This window comes from Protopterus annectens, chromosome 3.part0 (assembly GCF_019279795.1).
Source record: "Protopterus annectens isolate FY-2018-M chromosome 3.part0, PAN1.0, whole genome shotgun sequence".
Classification (NCBI taxonomy): Eukaryota; Metazoa; Chordata; order Ceratodontiformes; family Protopteridae; genus Protopterus; species Protopterus annectens.
Window position 1 is genome coordinate 1,361,880,959 of NC_056731.1, and position 20,613 is coordinate 1,361,901,571.

Here is a 20,613-nt window from a genome sequence, read left to right on the forward strand (position 1 = left end):
GCGCTATACCAACCATCACACATTATTTGAACAAGAACACACATATTTTGTTCTCCATAACTCCTTTGGGGATATGGCATAATTTGCTTCTGAAAATTTTGATAATGGATCAGAGTTATGACTGTGAAAAAGTATGTGATGTGCGTGACGAACAGGCTTTAGTTTCAAGAACACGTATCAATGCCTATGTACTCAATACTGTAATTAATAGAGACTCACCACTATTGCAATGGCTGGTTGAGTCACTTAAGAAGGCACAGTGCACAAGACACATGATGCACAAGCAACAGATACATGTAAACATTTTTTCAGCTGTGAGATGTTATGCATTGGAAAGGAATACACAATTACACACTTAGAAAAAAAGAACACCCTGCCAGTATTAGAAGCCTGCATCAGTTGCAATGGCCAAGTAATCACTTACTAAGAGCTGAATCAATTACACTTGCAATTATTTATACTTCATAATAGGAATTTATGTTGCAATACACTATTTGGGTATGGGTGTGCATTTTTTGGAAGAGATTAACGTGATAATGGGAGGACAGGACAGAAATGAGACTGAAAAATCAAGCAAAGGTAACGACTACGTGCCAGATGGCATGCTCGTAAAATATATGCAAAGCATTAATTATCTTATCTATGTCCAGTGAAGCATGGCATACCTCCAAACCCACTGTTTTCTTCCATGAACATATACTTAAAAGTTAATCCAGCTTCAGATGGTTAGAGATGTCATTATCATTATTAGGAATCTCTACTCGGGTATGGAATTTTTGCACAGCCACTTCACATGAATTTTAGATGACATGGTCAATATCTAGATCAAACTTCAGTTATATTTCCTAATGTGTATTGCTTAAACGTATTTGTGACAGTAACCTATGTGATGCATCTTTTTAAAGTCTGAGTTTTATGAACATGGATCTTTAACTTTAACATGTCATTGTCTGACTATTACTCCTAATGAGGCACACTTGGAATGTATTAGCTTCCCACACTCTTTATCTGCACTCCTATACTGCTTAGATATGTGCTGAGCATCATGTAGATACCAATATCATGTTACCTTGTTTGCACATCATGCAAATTGTGTGATTCAGAAAGGATAATGAGTCAAGAACTAATTATTGTACTCAAAGTGCCCAAAGGGGGTTATCTACACCACATAAATGCAATGTGGAGTAGGTATCTTCCATTGCACTCATGTAGATGAATTTCTTCCTCTCGTTTTGAAGGAAAAGTGATTTGACAATTGCTCCTAAACTACAGAAGTCTTTCAGAATATTTAAAAGTATGTCCTAATTCATAGAAATCTTTCTTTGTATAGTGTTAACATTTATTTCTTTTGCACTGTCAAAACACATTGGTTAACATAACTGTAAAAGTGATGACATGTTTTTAATGAATATAGTGCAGGACACATCTACAACCTCAAGTAGCTAGGCAGCAGAGTTTAAAATTAGTAAAGTGAAATATTGTTTAGCATGAGCCACTGCAATGCTGGACAAATCAAAGTGTATGTACATTTTTTTTTCATTGCAAGGTTAGGTTTTATGTGTTCTATTTTATATTGTTGCTATGCTTAGGAGGAGCCTGAAAGCTTGATGCTTGTACACCTGTTAATTCTTTTTTATATGGGGGGAATTGGATGCATGCAATTGGACTTTAGACTGTTGGTTATATGTTTTTATGATGCATATATGTTTGTGTTAGGTCTAGTAAGATGTTACATAAGGGGCATTGCTATTTATATCATAATTGTCTATAACAACAGGGATAAACCTAAGACAAAGGCTGCTGATACTACATCTACATGCAAGCTTCATTTTCAGAGGCCGAGAATGAGGTGATACTATAGACTGTCCATTTCCTTGGTGGATGGCTCATTGCAGTGCAAGCCTCCAATAAGCCCTTTCATGACTTTGTCTAGCAGTAAGTTATCAACAGTGTAGATGCTGTCAGTGGCCGTGGCCACAATTCCAAAATGGTCCGGCATGGTGCCAGTGATATAATACATAAGGCCACTGTCAGAATGGACGCCTTGACATGGGAGCGGAGGATGACAGGTGGTGGATCTTGTACTGTATAACATTTACCAAGACAGAGGAGTTGCTGTCCTCACTCAGGGGCAATGACAGCTCCTCAGAGTTTCACAGTGTGGTGCCACATGTTGAGGCAGAAATGGACAGGCCTCAAAGGATTTCAACAGGTGATCCCAATGTATGTTGTCATACCTTTACCAATTCTCTCATTTGCAGTTGTTAGTCATATGAATGCTTCTAATAGCAATTTATTTTGCCTATTGCATATAGGTATGTCTGGCATCAAGGTACACTAACCACTTGCACATTCTATGGCCGCACTTACATGAGTAGTTATCTTTACCAGTACTTGAAATTATAGCACTTCATTGTATAGTTGTGGTGTTTGGGCATGCTTTCACTGTATATTTTTTGATGTATTCACAGATAAAACACTGCCTGGCATCAACATAATGGAACTACCCCAGTCTGATGTTGGGGGATCCTTAGCCTCGATGATGATAGTGGGAATGAGCAGGCATAATCCTGATCTGCAGAGGGTATGTCAGATACAGGGATTGTGGCCTCCACATCACCTCCCTATGTCTACTTACACATATCTATAATACAGAGCCCGCTGACAGAGAACAGGTGGATGGGGACATTGTAGATCAGGGTAGTGTGGTGACCCCAGGAACAAACATTTACAAATCTACCCCTAGTCATCATGGGCAGGAGGTACCAGACAGGAGAGTTGGCAGAGGTGATCAGAGGAGGTATGGTTACCACCTTCCTGCTGAGACTGGTGTGCCAGTAGCTACCACCCAAAGTATATGCAGGGCCATCATTGAGACACAGGCAACTTCCACCAGGGCCTCAGAAGAGGTTATGAGATGAATGCAGGTTGCACATCTGACTTACTGGGATGCATGAACTATGTCTGTGACTTATGGGACAGAAAGAATGACACTATGAACTGTGCAGTGTCTGGTCTGTTGTGGGAGAAGCAATATCCATAAGGCTGCTCAACTGGTACCTCCTCACATGTTAGCTGACATGGCCGTGTATATGCCAGGTGCCACTCCCAAAGTGGTAGCACTTCCACTGCTACATCTGTTGTGGAGGTGTGTACATCCTGGAGTGACTATCCACACGGTTGTGGCTGTGGTCCTGGTTTTCTTCAATGTATGGCTTGGACCTATCCTGCATGCCTGAGCATAGTGCTGGCACACTTGCTGAGGCTGTGGCCCTGCAGACCTGCATACACACACACACACACACACACACACACACACACACACACACACACACACACACACACAAAAACTCAAAATGCCCATGACACCTCACACACAGATACTGTTCATCAGGGCCTTCCACACATCCTGTTACACCTCAAATCTCATATTCACACACTTCTCTGTGAAAAATATGCATTTCTGTAACCCCGCACCTGTGCAGATGATGATAACTGTGCCCTGCCCTTTGCAAATTCTGTACGTTAGGCTGCCTATGTCTGATGCACATGGTGGCCAGGTACTGCATAAGTAGAAAAAGTTTGGTTTCCTATGCATGCATCATCATTTTCACAGTCTTTTTTTTTTCCTACTTAAGTATCATATTAGCTGTTGAGTAAATCATGGTCATCCACCTGTGTAAATGATAAGAATAGTTTCCTGGTCTCTGGAAGAGTGTCTGACTTTGGCTGCCTATGTCTGATGCATAAACTGGTCAATCTGCTGCCACTTAGGTACTTCAGTGGTGTACTGTGGCTGATGGATCCTCCTCTGACTTCTTGTCTGTGACACCTCACACTACCTATGATGTCAGAAACTGTGGGCCCTGGGCACTGCCAACCTGTTATAGGTGCTTTCTCAGCATTACATTATTTACAATGGTGCATACAGTTATGATGTTTGCACACATGGCAAGACTGTACTGCAAGATTCCTGCAGTTGTATCTAGGCAGTGGACCTTTATATGAGCAGCCCAAACACATACTCTGCAATGTTTCTAGTTTGTGAATGGGCACAGCTGTTACCTTTCTCTGTAGGGTTTTGTGGATTTCTCACTGGTGTCATGAGACAAAAATCTAGGACATATCCATCATCCCCATTAGATGCCCTGTGGAATGTTACCCCTTACAAACATTTGGTAATGTTCACAGGTATGCCATATGAGTGAGTCATGGAAACTGCCTGGATAGCCTGTAGACACCAACATTGTAGATGATATCTTGAGTATTACAGAGCACCTGGCAGTTGAAGGAGTGATACTATTTGCAGTTCATGTATTTCCTTCCCAGTTTACCAGGTGGAACTTTATTTCAATACACGTACAAACTATGGCCCCCAGTACCTCAGGGAAATGGGCTATAGCATGGAAGTCTTGCATAGTGCTAGCTTCTCCTCTGTTGTATGTGGAAACCACATATGCCTCCACAAATGCTGAAGCATGGCATTTAGGAACTGGTGGAGTATTTTTGGGGAAAAATCCTGTAAAACTCCACTGTGTCCCAAGTACATTGCTGCAAGGTTCTGGTAGCTAAAATATGCAAAGTCACACACTCAGTAGTAACCACTGAGATGGGTTTTCCACAATTTCCAAGAGGCTGCAGACAAGGGTAACACAGGTGCACTGTTTGTTGTATCATGTCCCTGTTCACTCTGCAGTGGTCCATTCTGTCAGTTTCAGGGAGGCCATGGAAAAGTAAGCATAGTTGGTAAACCTTGTAGCTCAGTAGGCACTATATTTTGTATTTTGGCAGCAGCAGCTGCTATTAGAGCCTTTTGCAGATGTAAGTTTACAATACGTGCAGCAAGTTTACATATTTTGAATGTGAATATATGGCCATGTTCATTCATGCCATCATGCTGTTTTACTTCATTATCAAACAACATGGCTTATTATACAGTCATTGGCATATATATATATGTTGTGCCCTGTTTTCAAGATGGCTATATCATGTAAGAGTTTTTCCTGAGTCATAACACCCTACCTGTTCCCATTTGTCATGCAAACACACACAACACGATGAAGTAGGGGTTTAAGAATCCCAGCCTAAGTGTTATTTATGCATATGTGACTATGAAAGAGAGGGAAAATGTTTGCAGAGGTAGAAAAAACAATTGTGATAATGAATATATCAATAATTATGATAGAAGACTATTACTATAATTTAAGAAAAGAAAAAGGAAAGATAACTCAATACATACAATTTATGAAAGAAGTTATTAAATGTGGTGCTTTAATATTGAGGAAAAAAGAAACTAGACTTACCAAATGAATATATTTGAAAGAGAAATAGATTATGGGCCATATTTATAGTTGCTTAAGCAAATATGATAGGGGTATTCATGATGCTTACAAATGAGTGTAGCAAAGGTGTGATTCACAGAGGCCATTTATGCTAATATACAAGGCCTAAAAAATAATGAGATGCAAATTACAAGTGTTGTAAAGCATAGTATGCTAACGAGGGAGTTTTGTAATTAATAGTACGACATCCCTGTGGTATGCATATCCATTGTTAAATGTGGTGCTTCGCAGAAATCACTTCATTACTTTGTTTTAAGTATGCACAAGCACTAAAATGACATAATAAATTATTTTGCCAAGTGATCACTTCAGCAGTCTGTCCATGAATGCACAAGCACTCCCCTGACACACAAATGAATTATTTCCTCCAGCAACCCCTTCAGTAACATTTCCTAGTATGCACAAGCACCAAAATGAAGCATTCACCCAAGCGACATCTTCAGTAACATGCCCCAGTATACACAAGTACTAAAATAAAATATTTTACCCCAGTGACCCCTTCAGTAATATCTCCAGGTTTGCACAAGTATCAAAATAAAACATTTACCCAAGTCCACCGTAAAAATATCCAGGTATGCCGAAGCACCAACTCAGCTCCACTCGCATCTCCATATTTGACTGAAAATGGCTGTTTTCTGTTGTAACTTCTCGGCAATTTACACACTTTGTATGCAAATTAATTAATTATAGATTCATGTCTATGAATCAAACACATGTGTATATGTGTAAACGGTTCCCTATCAGAAGCCTGAAACACTATAAGCCTGAAAATCAAAATCCTGAAAACTATAGACTAAAAGTTCAAAATCCTGAAAGACCAAAATCCTGAAAACACAAATAATGCTAATATGTCACTATAAAGACACTAATATCTACCAACTGACCCTGACCCTAACCCTAACCCTAAGGTCCGTCACTATCGCACACTCACCTGACCCGCGCCCTAACCCTAACTCACTTAAACCGCCCCTAACCCCAATATTTGTCACTATTGCATACATGCCTAACCTGCGCCCTAACCCTAACTCACTTAAACCGCCCCTAACCCTAACATAAAACCAACCGCACACTTACCTGAACCCAACGCATGACCCAACACCACAGGGCTAACAATAGCAAAGCCACAATGACGTCAGTATGTCATTTTGTGTTTTCAGGATTTTGAGTTTCAGGATTTTGGTCTTTCAGGATTTTTAACTTTCAGTCTATAGTTTTCAGGATTTTGATTTTCAGGCTTATAGTGTTTCAGGCTTCTGATAGGGAACCGTGTAAACTCCCTTAACAGAGTAGTAGCTGTCCTCTATTGATTATGCGTAAATCACATTATGCATTTCCAAAGGGGGGAGCGTGTTCACAAAAAAAGTCCTCTGCATTTCTGTAGTCATCCTAACAGTCTGGGATTTACATAATCTCAAAGTGTCGCTCTTTGAAGATCACCACTATAAATATGTGAATCGCTGGACTATAACAACTGCCCTGTGTTTTATACTCAAATGATATGAAGAAATAATTGGAAGTGTGAAGAGTACAGAATTCTCTGATCATAAAACAAAATGGGTTTTAGTTGGGTAACAATGAAAATGTTATAAAAGGAGAAAAATAAATAAAAAGGTTAGCAGCAGGCTTTGATATAGTAAAACAAGAAAAAGAGAAGTTGTGATTTGAACATAAGACCATTGAAGAATATTATGGTGGGATGAACATAAAAGAAATGTGAAAACATATATAAAAATACTGAAAGAAAAAGAAAAGAAAATTAGAAAAGTATGCAGAAATGTTGAATAAGCTCAAAGATTAAGTTGAAAAAAGGAAGTAAACAATTATTTAAAGAGAACATTATATGACAAATAGGGAAACGTTAAATTATTAATGTTTAGCAATTTTTATAGGATAAAAATATTTTCTGTGGTTATCAAAATAGGTTTAAGGAAGAGAAGGAAATAGATGCAATTTATGATGAAAGGGGATAATTATATATGCCCAAGAAAACAATTATGAAGACAGTTGAGAATTTTGTTTATGAGATGGATGAAAAGGAGGATGTGCAACATTAAGTGTGGAAAGTTATGAAAATAACAAATGCATCAGCAAAAAATAAAGGTGAAAGAATTACAATAAATTATAAGCGAAAGAAAAGTCAGCATCGGGTCCTGATGAACTAGAATATAATTTTATAATGATATGAAAAAATATGATTTTATTTTTAGCCATACACTAAATGAATGGCTAAGAGAGGGGGTAAAAGAATAAGAAATCTTTGATGGGGTGGTACTATTCATATGGAAAAAAGACAACAGAAAAGATATACATAACTGGAGACAAATGACCATAGGAAACAACCAAATGTTATGAGAATTTTGCAAAAAGGAATGCAGATGGTGCTGGACCACATATTAGATGATAGTATTTTTAGTGTTAAGGGTAGAGAAGTAAAAGAGATGTCCATAATGGTTAAATAAGTTATAAATTTGATACTGGAAGAAAAACAAGAATCAAGAACAGCAATGTGATAGTGCAAACACTTTTGACAGGGTTAGTCATGAGGCATTGTGGAAAATATTTGAAGCATATAGTATAGGCATAAAATACTTAAAATTATAAAAACAAGTTATGATAATTTTGAGGGTAAGGATGATGGCAAATGTCTGGCTTGGAAAAAGTTTAAAGTGGAAAGGGGAGCAAAGCAAGGTTGCCCCATAAGCATGAGTCTGTTTGCTTTGGTAGTGAATGCTATAAAGCAAATGAGAGTTGGATAGAGGGACTAAAATGCAAATATGCATGTCAAATGCAGATGACTTGGTTATAGTTGCAAGAAAAAAGGCATGAATGAAAGAAGTAGTAAAGTAAGATAAAATTAAACAAAGGATTGCAATTAAATAGAGCTAAAATTAAGGATTGGGTGATGTAAGAAAATTAAATGGAATGTCATAATAGAAAATAAATAAAAAGACTAGGTATAAGATCAGGTGAATATTAAAGAGTAACAGCACAATAAAAATAAAAATTTGAAGTAATGAAACTGACAGAATGGTGAAAAAGTTTTATTATCCTGGGAATTCATTAAAAGACCTTGGAAGCTGTACAACATGTACTAGAACAGCAGTGCAGCCAGGTTGGTGCAACAGGGGTAACTGCCCCATGCATATAGTGTTAAGGGGCACACTCTGGTAGCCAGCCATCATCCTGATCATTCTTTAATGTAATACCAGCTTTTAAAAGTTAGTATTGCATTTACAATCAAACCTGAGCACTGTGGCACTCTATGTGTGGTCTAAACTGTAGCTGCTACAGTTTAAAAGAAAAAGAACATCTTTTTTTAACTAAAAGCTGAGCACTGTAGCTCACTCTGCAGTCAGGGAATAAACTATATCAACTGTTTGGTACATTTATAGCAGAAAGAAGAAAGGAATTATTTTTACTAAACTCTGGAGAAGGAGGGTTGAAGGTAGGGCACAGAATTATGAATTTGGTGATGGAGCAGACTATTTTTTGTTTGTTTTTTTGCTCTTGGTGACCAGCTGGGTAGATTGCAAATTTTAGAAAAGTCTTTTTTTTTTTTTTTTTTTTGCTATTCACTCGAAGAGCTGGGAGGTTCACCCAGCTACTCTCCTGTGGTAGAAAGAACCTGCTCCCATGATGTGGTACTTTGCAATTCGTAATGAGGTAAGACCTCATTATCAGCTTCTTTACATGACTCTGAATTGCAGTTGCTATAGTGAAATGCAGACCATTGCAGATCTGCATATTGTGGTAGTAAACTATTACTTGTGTAGGCACTGGCCTCCCCACAGTCACTCTCCTACATACTTAAATACACAAAATGCAAACACACACACACACACACACACACACACACGCACACACACACACACACACACACCCACACACACCCACACACACACACACACACACACACACACACACACACACACACACACACACACACACATGTGCACATGCACACCACTGACTTGTTTTCCCTTCAATGGTTCCCTTACCTCAACCACTGTAATAGCTTATGTGCTGTTATGGCATATTTGTAGAATCCTTGGTGGCTAGTGTTTCCCCAACACCCAATCCCCGTATAGATGTTGGTGCTATTATGGCACTTGCATAATGTATCCCTGGTGTCTAGTGACTACCCTGTCCCCAATCCCTATAGTAAAGTTGGTTTCATGAAGACACACAAGTAAACAGTCATACCTGGTGTCTAGTTTCCCCCCACCCCTGATCCCCATAGTGATGTAGGTGTCATAAATGCACTTAAGTAAATAGTCATGCCTGGTGTCTAGTCCCCCCACCCCCACCCCTGATCCCCATAGTGATGCTGGTTTCATGAAGGCACTTAAGTAAATAGTTATCCCTGGTGACTACTTATTCCCCCGCCCCTGATCCCTGTAGTGATGCTGGTGTCATGAAGACACTTAAGTAAATAGTCATGCTTGGTGACTAGTGACCCTTAATCCCCATACCACAGTAGCAGTAGGTAGTTGAACATGGCCTTTTAGCCATGTTCAGTACTGCAGTATGATGGGAATGGCGTTCCTGATCTACACAGCCAAGTGACTTCTTGAATCAGTCAGTATGTGTATACCTTCCTGGTGGCAGTTCTATGAATGAGAGGGTATTCATGTCTTATTACCATATGCCTGTCCCCACACCATCAAATTAACATTCAGCATGGGCCCTTTGCCAGTCTACATGATGCTGTGCATCTTCATGCTAGCGCATCATGCAGCACCATGTTAAGGCAGGTGCTGAATAACAAAAGGGTACTGTGACATATACAAAGAGGTGTACTACATTGTGATATCTATGTGAAGTCCCCCAAGTCTTTCTTTAAAAAGACTATGCATTAAATACCAATATATTAGAAAAATTAGCACACTTGGGTAGAGTTTATAAGTTTCCAATTAATATGAAAAAAATGGTGGATATTTTTTTCAATTTTATTAGTGGTACAAAATAAATCCTTTGAGAAATTGTATAATTTATAATAGAAATGAATAATGAGGGTTACATTTGAGGAACCCTATTGTATACCTGGAATGTATACATCTGTTCTGGATAATTAAAAAAAAGGTCATCAAACAGAGAAAATATGGAGGAAAATGTGTTGACTTATATAAGTTGCAAAGTAATATGAAATACAGGGAGAAAAAAAGAAAAGATAGAAATAAAAGAATATATGAACAAAATAAGATTATTGAGAACAGAGATTGGACAATGTGATACTGAAAGTAAGGTATAGTATACAAATATAATGGAGGACTGTTATTTAATATACATATGGAATGAATTAGCAGAAGGTATTACAAAAGCTATATATGAAAGAAGGAAAATATTTTTTTAAGTACCAGGTGTTTCTTGTTGAGGTTATTGCTGAATAAGTTACCAGTAAAAGGGACGTAGATTATAAAGTGTTAGAAGAGAGAAAATGTAAAGAATGCAATGCAGAAGAAACTGCAGCACATTTTTACCTGAAATGTATAAATAATTTATAGGGAAATTTGTTAAAAATGAATACAAGTGGAATGGATATGGATAAATAAATATGGAGATGGTACTATATGGAGATGGTACTATATGGAACATATGGAAAGGAAAGCAAAAGTGAAATTGAAAAACGAGATAAGATTTTGATTACTTCTGTATGTGATGGATGTGGAAAATGAGATGTGGAAGCTTATTATATAACAAAAATACAGAAGATAAGGATACATTGAAGAAAACCAAGGAGTAGTAATGGAGAAAGGAAAGGGATGGATGTTTTTTTAATATGAAAATTGCATTAAGTATATTTTGGGTTACATTTCTTTGATATTTCAAAATTAGGTTATGTTAAATGGAAAAAAGAAGAATGTGACAATGGAGTTGCAAAGAATGCAGATAGTATAAGATGTGAAATGTAAATACTATAGATAATATGAATATCTGTATATAATATAATATATAAATAATGTAAATAATGTGAAAGATATAAATAAAACAATCCTGCTCTTTTTCAGAATTCCAAGATGGAGGAAAAAGTACACATTACTGCTGGAAAATTATTGTAGAGAGATTCACAGTGAGATGAAATCCAAGTTACTGAGCTGGAAAGAGGAGGTCTGGACACTGAAGTATTGTAGAATTTGAAGGAAGGAGACAAAAATGAAGAAGAGGAGGTAAGCAGGAGTGTGTGAGGGACTAAGTGTTACAGGAGCAGTTTGATAACAAAGCACATAATTTGGTATAAAAGAAGACTCCAGATGCTCAAGTTAAAGAGGCACATTCAGTTGATGGAGTAATCAGTTTTAAGAATATGCTTCTGCAACACTGTAGTGTGGATGACAGCAACAAACTAAAGAAAAGAAAAAAAAACATATCCCGATATTAAATGTCAAAGAACCAGGAGAAAGGCGGTGTTCAATGTGAAGAGTCAGACCAGTGCGAAGAATAAGAAGCAAAAAAGTGCTCCTATTGGCAGACATGATATGATAGACAATATTACACTGCCAATAGGATTTACTTTAAGAGATTGTTGTATTGGGGATTGTACAAACACTAGAATATAGAGGTAGCTGAGGAGCATTGGAAACATAAATCACTAAGCATTATTGACAATGATGAAGTTTCTCTCACTTGAGATCACCTATTGCCAACAGTTCAAAAACAGATGCAAGGAAAACAAGATATAGTAGTCCAAGAAAAAAGGCAGAAGCAGTGTTAATCACCGAAATTACTAGACCCAGTGAATATACCATCTTATGCACTGGGAGACACAAAGTCTTAAAATACTAGGATTTGCAAACAAAAGAGAGAACAATGCGGAATAAAGATACAAAGACAGTTCCAGTAGTAAAAGTACAAAAGTACTAATAAAAAGAAATTACCAATACATATAAACCCATATGAACTGCAAAAGCAGGCAATTCTGGGCACATTGTGGATGCCAAGAAGAGTACTCTTGGTTAACTTCAAAGACAGGAACAATACTAATTTCATAAACATTAGTTATGCCCCGACTTAGAAATGTGATCCAGTCCCATCAAGATATGTAAAAAATATGTATTTGGAGAACTTAAACCAGAAGAGAACATACTAGCATAAATATATTTGGAGTCAGAAGACTTTTCTGAAGTAACCTTTAAGGCCTTTGCAGGTACATACAAGTTTATGGTGAAATAGTAAAAATAAATAACATATTACCATGTAAAGACTTTAGTTTTCAGAACGTTGGTTTACAGTTAGAAAGAAAACTGATTGTGCAATTCAGAATTTCAGAACTTCATAAAGTGAGGAATTTGAATTTAAAACTTTTCTGGCAGCATGGGATAAAGGGCATGACATAAAGACAGTGTATAACAGTTATGTATGGAAAGGGGGATGGGAATATGGGTTACATTGGATACACATGATGGAAAATAATATACTTCTAATAATATGAAAGTGAATAGTAGAAGAGAAAACATTACCTATTTGGATCAACCAAAGCCTTGCATCTCTGGGGAAGAAAAACATTTAGTTCAGGAATGCACAAAGAGAAGATGTAGGCAATGTAGAAGCAAGGCCATACTGGTAGAAACTGTAGTCTATTTAGAAGGAAATGTAATAAGTATGGCCATCTTTGCTTTGAATATATGGTACTGAAAAAAAGAAAGGATGCATGAAAAAGAAATTGAGATGGAGGAAAGCTAAAATGCAGAAAACAATATTCAGGAAGAAAGCGAAATGGCTGATGCAAGTAAGTAAAAAAGTGAAAGAAATATAATTCAAAGTAAAGAAGACCAAGGGGAAAGACTAATTGGAGAAGAGATTCAGACACAAGCAGAAAATATAAGTATGATGGATTGGCAAGTGAAGAAGAAGATGGTGACTCAGGAAAAGGGGAAGAATTGAAGCAGAAAGTAAAATCTGTTGGAGGGAGGATACAAAGGAGGAACAGAAAAGAATAGTAGAAAAAAGATTCAGAAAGGGAAATAGATGATTTAGGCATTTGGAGAATAGATGTAAACAGTATAGGAAATGGAGTGAGGGGGATAATGGTTGTTGAATGATTTAAGAAGAAAAAAATGTCATGCTGGATACAAATGTGTTAAACAAGAAAATTAAGACAAAATTGACATTGCATAAGGAAAAAAGATTATATGGTCAGTAGAATATGAAATACATTATGGCAAAAGTGTTAATAAGAGAAGATGAAGTAAAAATATTGGATGCAGCAATTGTTATTCTTAGAAGTATGATGGTATCCAACCAAAATTGAGGTACAGTGCCCAGGAAAACCAAGAAACAACTTTAGAAAACAAAAACAGGCACCACTGGAGGTGAAATGAATAAATCTGAATACTGATAATGGAAACGACAGCTAGGTTTATTCAGTACATAAACGCACACATCACACGGCGTTTTCATCCACCAGACTTCATCAGATGTAACCTGATGAAAACGCTGTGTGATGTGTGCGTTTATGTACTGAATAAACCTAGCTGTCAATTCCATTATCAGTATTCAGATTTATTCATTTCACCTCCAGTGGTGTTTGTTTTTGTTTTCTAAAGTATGACGATATGTGACCTAAGAAAAAAAAATGGAAAAGGTAACTGTAATATATGCATATACAAAAATGGATAAAGAAAAAAATTCTTGAAGAATTAAAAAATGTGTGATAGAAAGCATCTAAATATGAATGATTTGGGGTATTTAATTGTAAGGTAAGAAAAAGAAAAGAAAAAGGAAAAGTAACACAAGAAATAAAGGTGAAAAAAGAAGTGAGACAGTGTGTAAATTTGAAAATAGGGAAAAGTATAGAGTGAATGTATATAAACCAAGGGATAGTATGTTATGTATTCAGATGACATGATGGAAGTGGGTGATGGGGAAGAAGAATTGATTTTTCAGATCAAAGAAGAATATAATTGTATTAAGTGAGGATGAAGAAATAAAAAAGGAATATGAATAAAATGGTCAACAGGAGATGTAAGAAAAAAGAAAGAAATGAAGGAAGAATGTCATATGTTATGTTAAGAGCACATGACAATGAGGGAATTCCATGAAAGTTGGACAAATTGTGCTAAATGTTTAAAAATAAATATAAAAAGACTTTCAGAAGTAAAGAGATGGGTATAAAAAAGAAATAAAGTAGAATATGGAAGTATGGCGAAAAATTTTCATAAAGGAATAGAAGAATGAGTTAATAAAATAAGAGAAATAAAAAAGAAATCATATGAGAAAAATAAAGACAAAATGAAGGAAATATTTTTTTTAAAGGGAAAGAAGGAAGAAGTGTCACCCTTTTTAGAAAAAGAGGTAATAAGAAGAGAAGGTAAGATATGAGTGAGGTAATAAAATGTAAAGAAGAAATTATATATATATATATATATATATATATATATATATATATATATATATATATATCAGATATTTTTGCAGAAACACTGCATAAGGTGGAAAAAGTTGAAAGGGGAAGGGAGAAAGTGAAGAAATATTTGGATATAGCAAAATGTAAAGCAGAAGAGAGAATTGAGTTGAATGAACTAGAAAAGGTTCTAAAAGAAGGAAAGAAGAAATCAGCACCATGCTTAGATGGGTTAAGTTATGGATATTATAAGGGAATGAGTATAAAGGAAAACAAAATATTTGTGGAAATATGGAATGAATGATTACAGGAAGGGACATACTGTAAGATAAAAAGATATGTGTTGGGATGATTTGATTTACATAGAAGAAAGATTATAAAAATATTAACAATTGGAGGCCAATAACACTGGGGAATATTGACTTTTTATGAAGTTAATGCAAAAAAAATGATGACTGTTTGGGAAGAAGTGATAGGGGAAGAGGTATATGGAGTAAAGGAAAACAAGTGAAGGAAATGTCAGTAATACTAAAATAAGTAATGCTATTTTAGGGAGAATGAAGATGTAAGATTTGTTGTATGTGACACAGGAAAATCTTTTGAGTCAATAAGTCATGAGGCAATGTTCGATAATTTAGGGGATCATGGGATTGGGTTTTACTGGAAAAGCTCACTCAGACTCTGCCACAGATTGTTATGAGGGAAAGGTTAGTTTGTTTTTTCCTTTCTTGCATTTTGTATTGCTTCATTGCCTTCTTCAATTTTGTATATTGCTCTTCATTTTCTTTAAACTGCATTTTACTTGTATTCTGCTTTTAATTACATATTTAAACTAGGAAAGAGACCACAGCTATGTCTCTTGTGAGTCACACAGAAATTAAAACAGGTCAATTAATGTTAATTACTTGTGAACTGATGGTAGCTCTAGGAACTTAACCTTCTAATTAAGAAGTAAAATAAAACTCTTCAAGGCTTTACTGGAAAAGCTCACTCAGACTCTCATAGATTGCTGTGAGGGATTGGTTAGTTTGCTTTTGCTTTCTCATATTTTGTATTGCTTCATTGCCTTCTTCTATTATGTATATTATGGTTTATTTTCTTTACACCGTGTTTTACTTGTATTCTGCTTTTAATTGCATATTTAAACTAGAAAAGAGACCACTCTCTTGTGAGACACACAGAAACTAATTTTTCCCCACCTTCCCACTCCAATGCTGTTGTTTTTCTAAACCTAACTGCCATTGTAGTTACCTGCCCCTTATGGTAATTTGACCACATTTCCTTTCTTCTCCTTTTTCATTGGCTATTGCAAGTAAGCACAAAAATATCAGTTTGGGAAATCAGTCCCTTTCAGCAATTTCAATTTATTGGCCATCATTGTATTCCAAAGTGACCACCCTTTCCAATCTATCTTGCTCTTTTAAAATTACTGTCTCCCCACTTAGATAGCTAAAGCTTAAGTTAACCCCTCTTTTATATCTACTGCACACTGCACACTGCAACTCTTAGGAGATTAACCCATTTATTCCATCTTACATTTAAAATCTGCAACACATACTCCAAGACCACCAATTATTGGAGAGCCCACATTCTGCATCTCAGTAGTCATCTTGTGATTAGAGTTTTTGTTTTGCTTCTGGTGAGAGAAAGAGCACACGGATATTATTTCCTGGAAACTGCTGATCATCAGAAAGCCTAATAACTGCTTTATAGGTGCCAGCTTGGAATGTGCACTTATATTTTATCCCTGGTGAGAAAAGGAGCAGAATGCATTTATTCATGACTGTTTCTGACTGGGCAGTGAAAGTCTGGGGTGGAACTTCCTGACTGGTCTGGTTGCTTTTTAAGGCATCTACCAGGAAAAGACTAGAACAAGCCTACAGACCATTCTTTCATATGGGGCAAGACTGTTGATCATCAAACAGTGTCTGGCCTGCTTCTCATCTTTTGATTTATGCTGCTGTTTTGATTCTGGAGAGAGAAGAAGCAAAGGAGCATTGTATCCCAGTTGTGTGAAGCTATGATGAGATAAGCACTAGTAGTAGACTGGCAGTAGCCATTCAGGTGAATCCCCTCTTTTCATCAGTCTTGACAAAGCTAATTCTTTCTTTTCAGTAAGTACTGCTTGATTTGCTGCTGCCTAACCTAACTTCAGAATATCTCCCTAAATATTTCATCCATAAATCATCAGGGTCTACTTAGTTTCCCTGCAACTGTCTGGTTGTGCCCTGTATAGACGCAAACACCTTGAGATGATATTTTTCCTGTAAAAGCACCCTTGAAATTTCATCAATACCTAGTGCGACAGAGTGCAACTAGTTTGCAGTGACAAGTGCTGCCCTCAGAGTTGCAAACCAGTTACTCCTTACATTGCTTTATATTCTCACTCCAACCTTCTAATCAATAAAAGGGCTTCTTGCTATGGATATGAACTTTTCCACTATCTCTGTTACCAGCTTTGTGGATATGGGCATTCTGAAGTAATGCAGAAATGGCCTCATGTTTACTGACATCCAGTTAACTGTCAAACTGATATGGTTTGTGAGAGATGCATTTAAACAATCTCACTAAAGGCAAAGCTCTGACATAAGAGAACTAATGGCAATCAGGTTGTCAATAGTACATACATTGCACCCATCACACACAATTCAAAGCAGATACATAGACTCTCATATGCTGAGGCACTTAAATGAAACCTTCCTAAATCCGAAAGACATCCTAGATGAAGCACACATAAAAAATATGCTCAGCAGCCCTGAATACAATCTTTCAAAACAGCACCCACATCAACATATACAGCCACATGTCATGAAACCTCTACTTCTAAGCCCATAAGGCAAGCCACCATATAATGCAACATTCTGGTCATTGGAGACTCCATTATGATCATGAGACACAATGATGTCCCTCTCACCAGTCTGAGTAAAGAGAAAGCCATGGCCAGTTGCTTATCATGGGCGAGGATCCACTGTATTATGCATGTCTGAGCATCCAAGTGCTTCGGATTATGTGGAACGCTTCACATTTAATGATGAGTGAAGCCACTATTCTGCTGTTCTGCACTGAACAGCAGTGGCTCCGCTACACCCATTCTGATTGGTTTGTGTACCGCAATTACTGCCAATCAGCATTGCAGCACACAAACCAAGGCATAGACCAATCACATTCTGGGAAGCCTTTTCGTAGGTTCATAGGTTCATAGGTTGGTACTGGGCTATCTGCCCAAAGGCATATATTAGCCCAGCCACGTTGTATGGTATTCACCGCCCCTTTAGTAGTTCCCTAGACCTTTGTACTAGCAGCTAGTACCCTTGGCCCCTATCTAGTACTGCTGTTTTTGTGCCAGAATAATGGCTTGAAAAAGGCTTCCAGGTAGCAGTGATCTTCCAACAACAACAGCGGAAGACCAGGAATAAGGAATAAGTACAGCTGGGGATTGAAGACATTGGGGGTCAGGACTCGAGTGCCAGAAGAAGAATCAGCAGCTGAAGGGACTTCAGGGACATAACCATTGCTTTGGTGGTTCTAGGAGGATCAAGAGTGTCAAGTGTGAGGTTTTGTTTTGCTGCCTGCCTGCTAGACAACTGGGGCTGATTTTCATGGGGTCTATATAATAACATCAAATTTTATAAAGTTCGAATGTTATAATATCAAACCAGTTTTGTCAAACGATGAAAACAGCGAAGGTGCAGGACTCAGCATTCTTTTCCAGGGAAAGAATTTGGTGGGCCATTGCTGTGGCTTTGCTGTTTTCAGCGTTCAACATGTTGGAACGTTACGGGTCAGGTACAGGTAAGTGTGCGATTGTGTGTAGGTTAGGGTTAGGGGGTGGGTTAGGTGAGTTAGGGTTAGGGCGCGGGTCAGGTAAGTGTGCGGTTGTGTGTAGGTTAGGGTTAGGAGGCAGGTTAGGTGAATTAGGGTTATGGCGTGGGTCAGGTAAGTGTGCGGTTGTGTGTAGGTTAGGGTTAGGGGGCAGGTTAGGTGAGTTAGGGTTAGGGCGCGGGTGAGGTGAGTGTGCGATAGTGATGGACCTTAGGGTTAGGGTTGGGTTAAGGTAAGTAGATAGCTAGTAGTGTATGTAAAGTTTAGTTTAGGTTTAGGTATAGAATTTAAGTGTATGTGTGTGGATTGCTGTTTTTTTGTGTGTGTTTGTGTTGTGTGTATGTTTCTCGGAATAGCGATTTTTTTCCCTGGGAAAAAAATCGCTATTCTGACTGTTCGATGTTTGCAGATTTCAGTGTTTAGGGTACGATATTATAACATTTGATGTTTACGAACTTTGATGTTATAATATAGACCCGATTTTCGTGTACTGTGTGGAGTCTGTGGATTGCATTGAGCTGCTGGGGACAAGTTGGGAGAGGTAAGTGTTTTTTATAAATTTTGCTGTGGCCAGGGCATTCAGAAAGGATTCAGTAGCTGTATTGTTTTGCAGATATTTAAATTAATTGTTTTTTAAAGAAGATTGCCTGCATACAACATGCATTGTATAATTTGAGGGGTTAAACTAAAGTTTTTTTTAACTGTTTCCACTAAATTTTTTTTATCACTGTTTCCATTAAAAGTCCAGAGCAAGAGTGAGCAAAAAGAAAAGTGAATACATTGAACTATTAAATGTAAAGATGGGTTAGCGAAAAGGCAGAATATTCAATACTATATACAATTTCAATGTTAAAGTATCACCAAATAAAAGAAAAAAATAACACTTCCAACAGGTTGAACAGTTCCCAGTTCCTCGTTCTGGTCAATAAATCCACTCGTATACACACGTATACAACGGCTTCCCAGCAGTTTTCACTTATATGCACTTATATGCAATGTCAATGTTAAAGTAGCACCAAATAAAGGAAAACAATGATACTTCCAACAAGTTAAACAATTCTTAGTTCCTCATTCCGGTCAATAAATCCACTCGTATACACATGTATACAACAGCTTTCCAGCAGTTTTCACTTCACCAGCTATTAACATAAATGAACGGATCGACCAAACGGCTATTTAAAACTTATATTTATTCAGAAATAAGAAAAACGGCAAGTGCTTTCACCCGTAGGCTTCATCAGGCCATTAATGATTATACATTTGAATTAATTAAATGCATTTATATACATTTATTAGTGATGACATCACTTCCTACTATTAATTAGTATCACATTAATCCATGCACTTTAACTGCATAACAACCAAAAAACATTTCATAAGGCTTTGCCGTAAAAACAAGAATCCTTTTCATATAAATACTTAAACATGTGCACACTATGTAAATGTTTAACTGTTGGATATTCCCTAACTATTATGTAAAAGAGAATATACAAAACATATTTATAAAATATATATATATATATATGTATATAAAAACAGTCTAAAATTCTATTGAGAACGATATACAAGATTAACAAACGCATAAGAATATATATAATCTATCCATCTAAGAATATAAAATGCAATTTAGCTTAAAAACTAAAAGTTCACCCCAATGTATAACCCTAAACAATAATTTAATAATACTGCTTCATATTAATTTCATTTAAAGCATAGTGTATAAAGAGTATATATAAATGTCCAGTTCCTAACATCATAATATATGGAAATAATGATCTAATATTTTAAGATATGTGTATATAAAATGTAGCTTAGAAATATGACAAAAATACATCACTAGATGTAGAACCCTATATCTAATTGAAGTTACTACTATAAATAACTCTATTTCCATACGTAAAATAATATATAAAATCTGATTCCTTGTATGGTAACGTATTAAGGATCATAATAATTTACTATAATCAGCTATACACCTGAGTTAACTTGGGAAAATTAAGACTGGTTTAATACATCTCTTTGAATAAGAAGGGTAGTGATAAATTATGTTATTATAGTTTCTTATGGGAGTCACTGTGAACTATATAAATATGTTTAATTGATAGACAC

General features: G+C 36.7%; 1 pseudogene; it reads left to right on the top strand.

Moving 5' to 3' along the window:
* Positions 1 to 13,055: 13,055 nt before the first annotated feature.
* Positions 13,056 to 20,613, top strand: part of LOC122797072 — a 111,436-nt pseudogene continuing 103,878 nt past the window's right edge.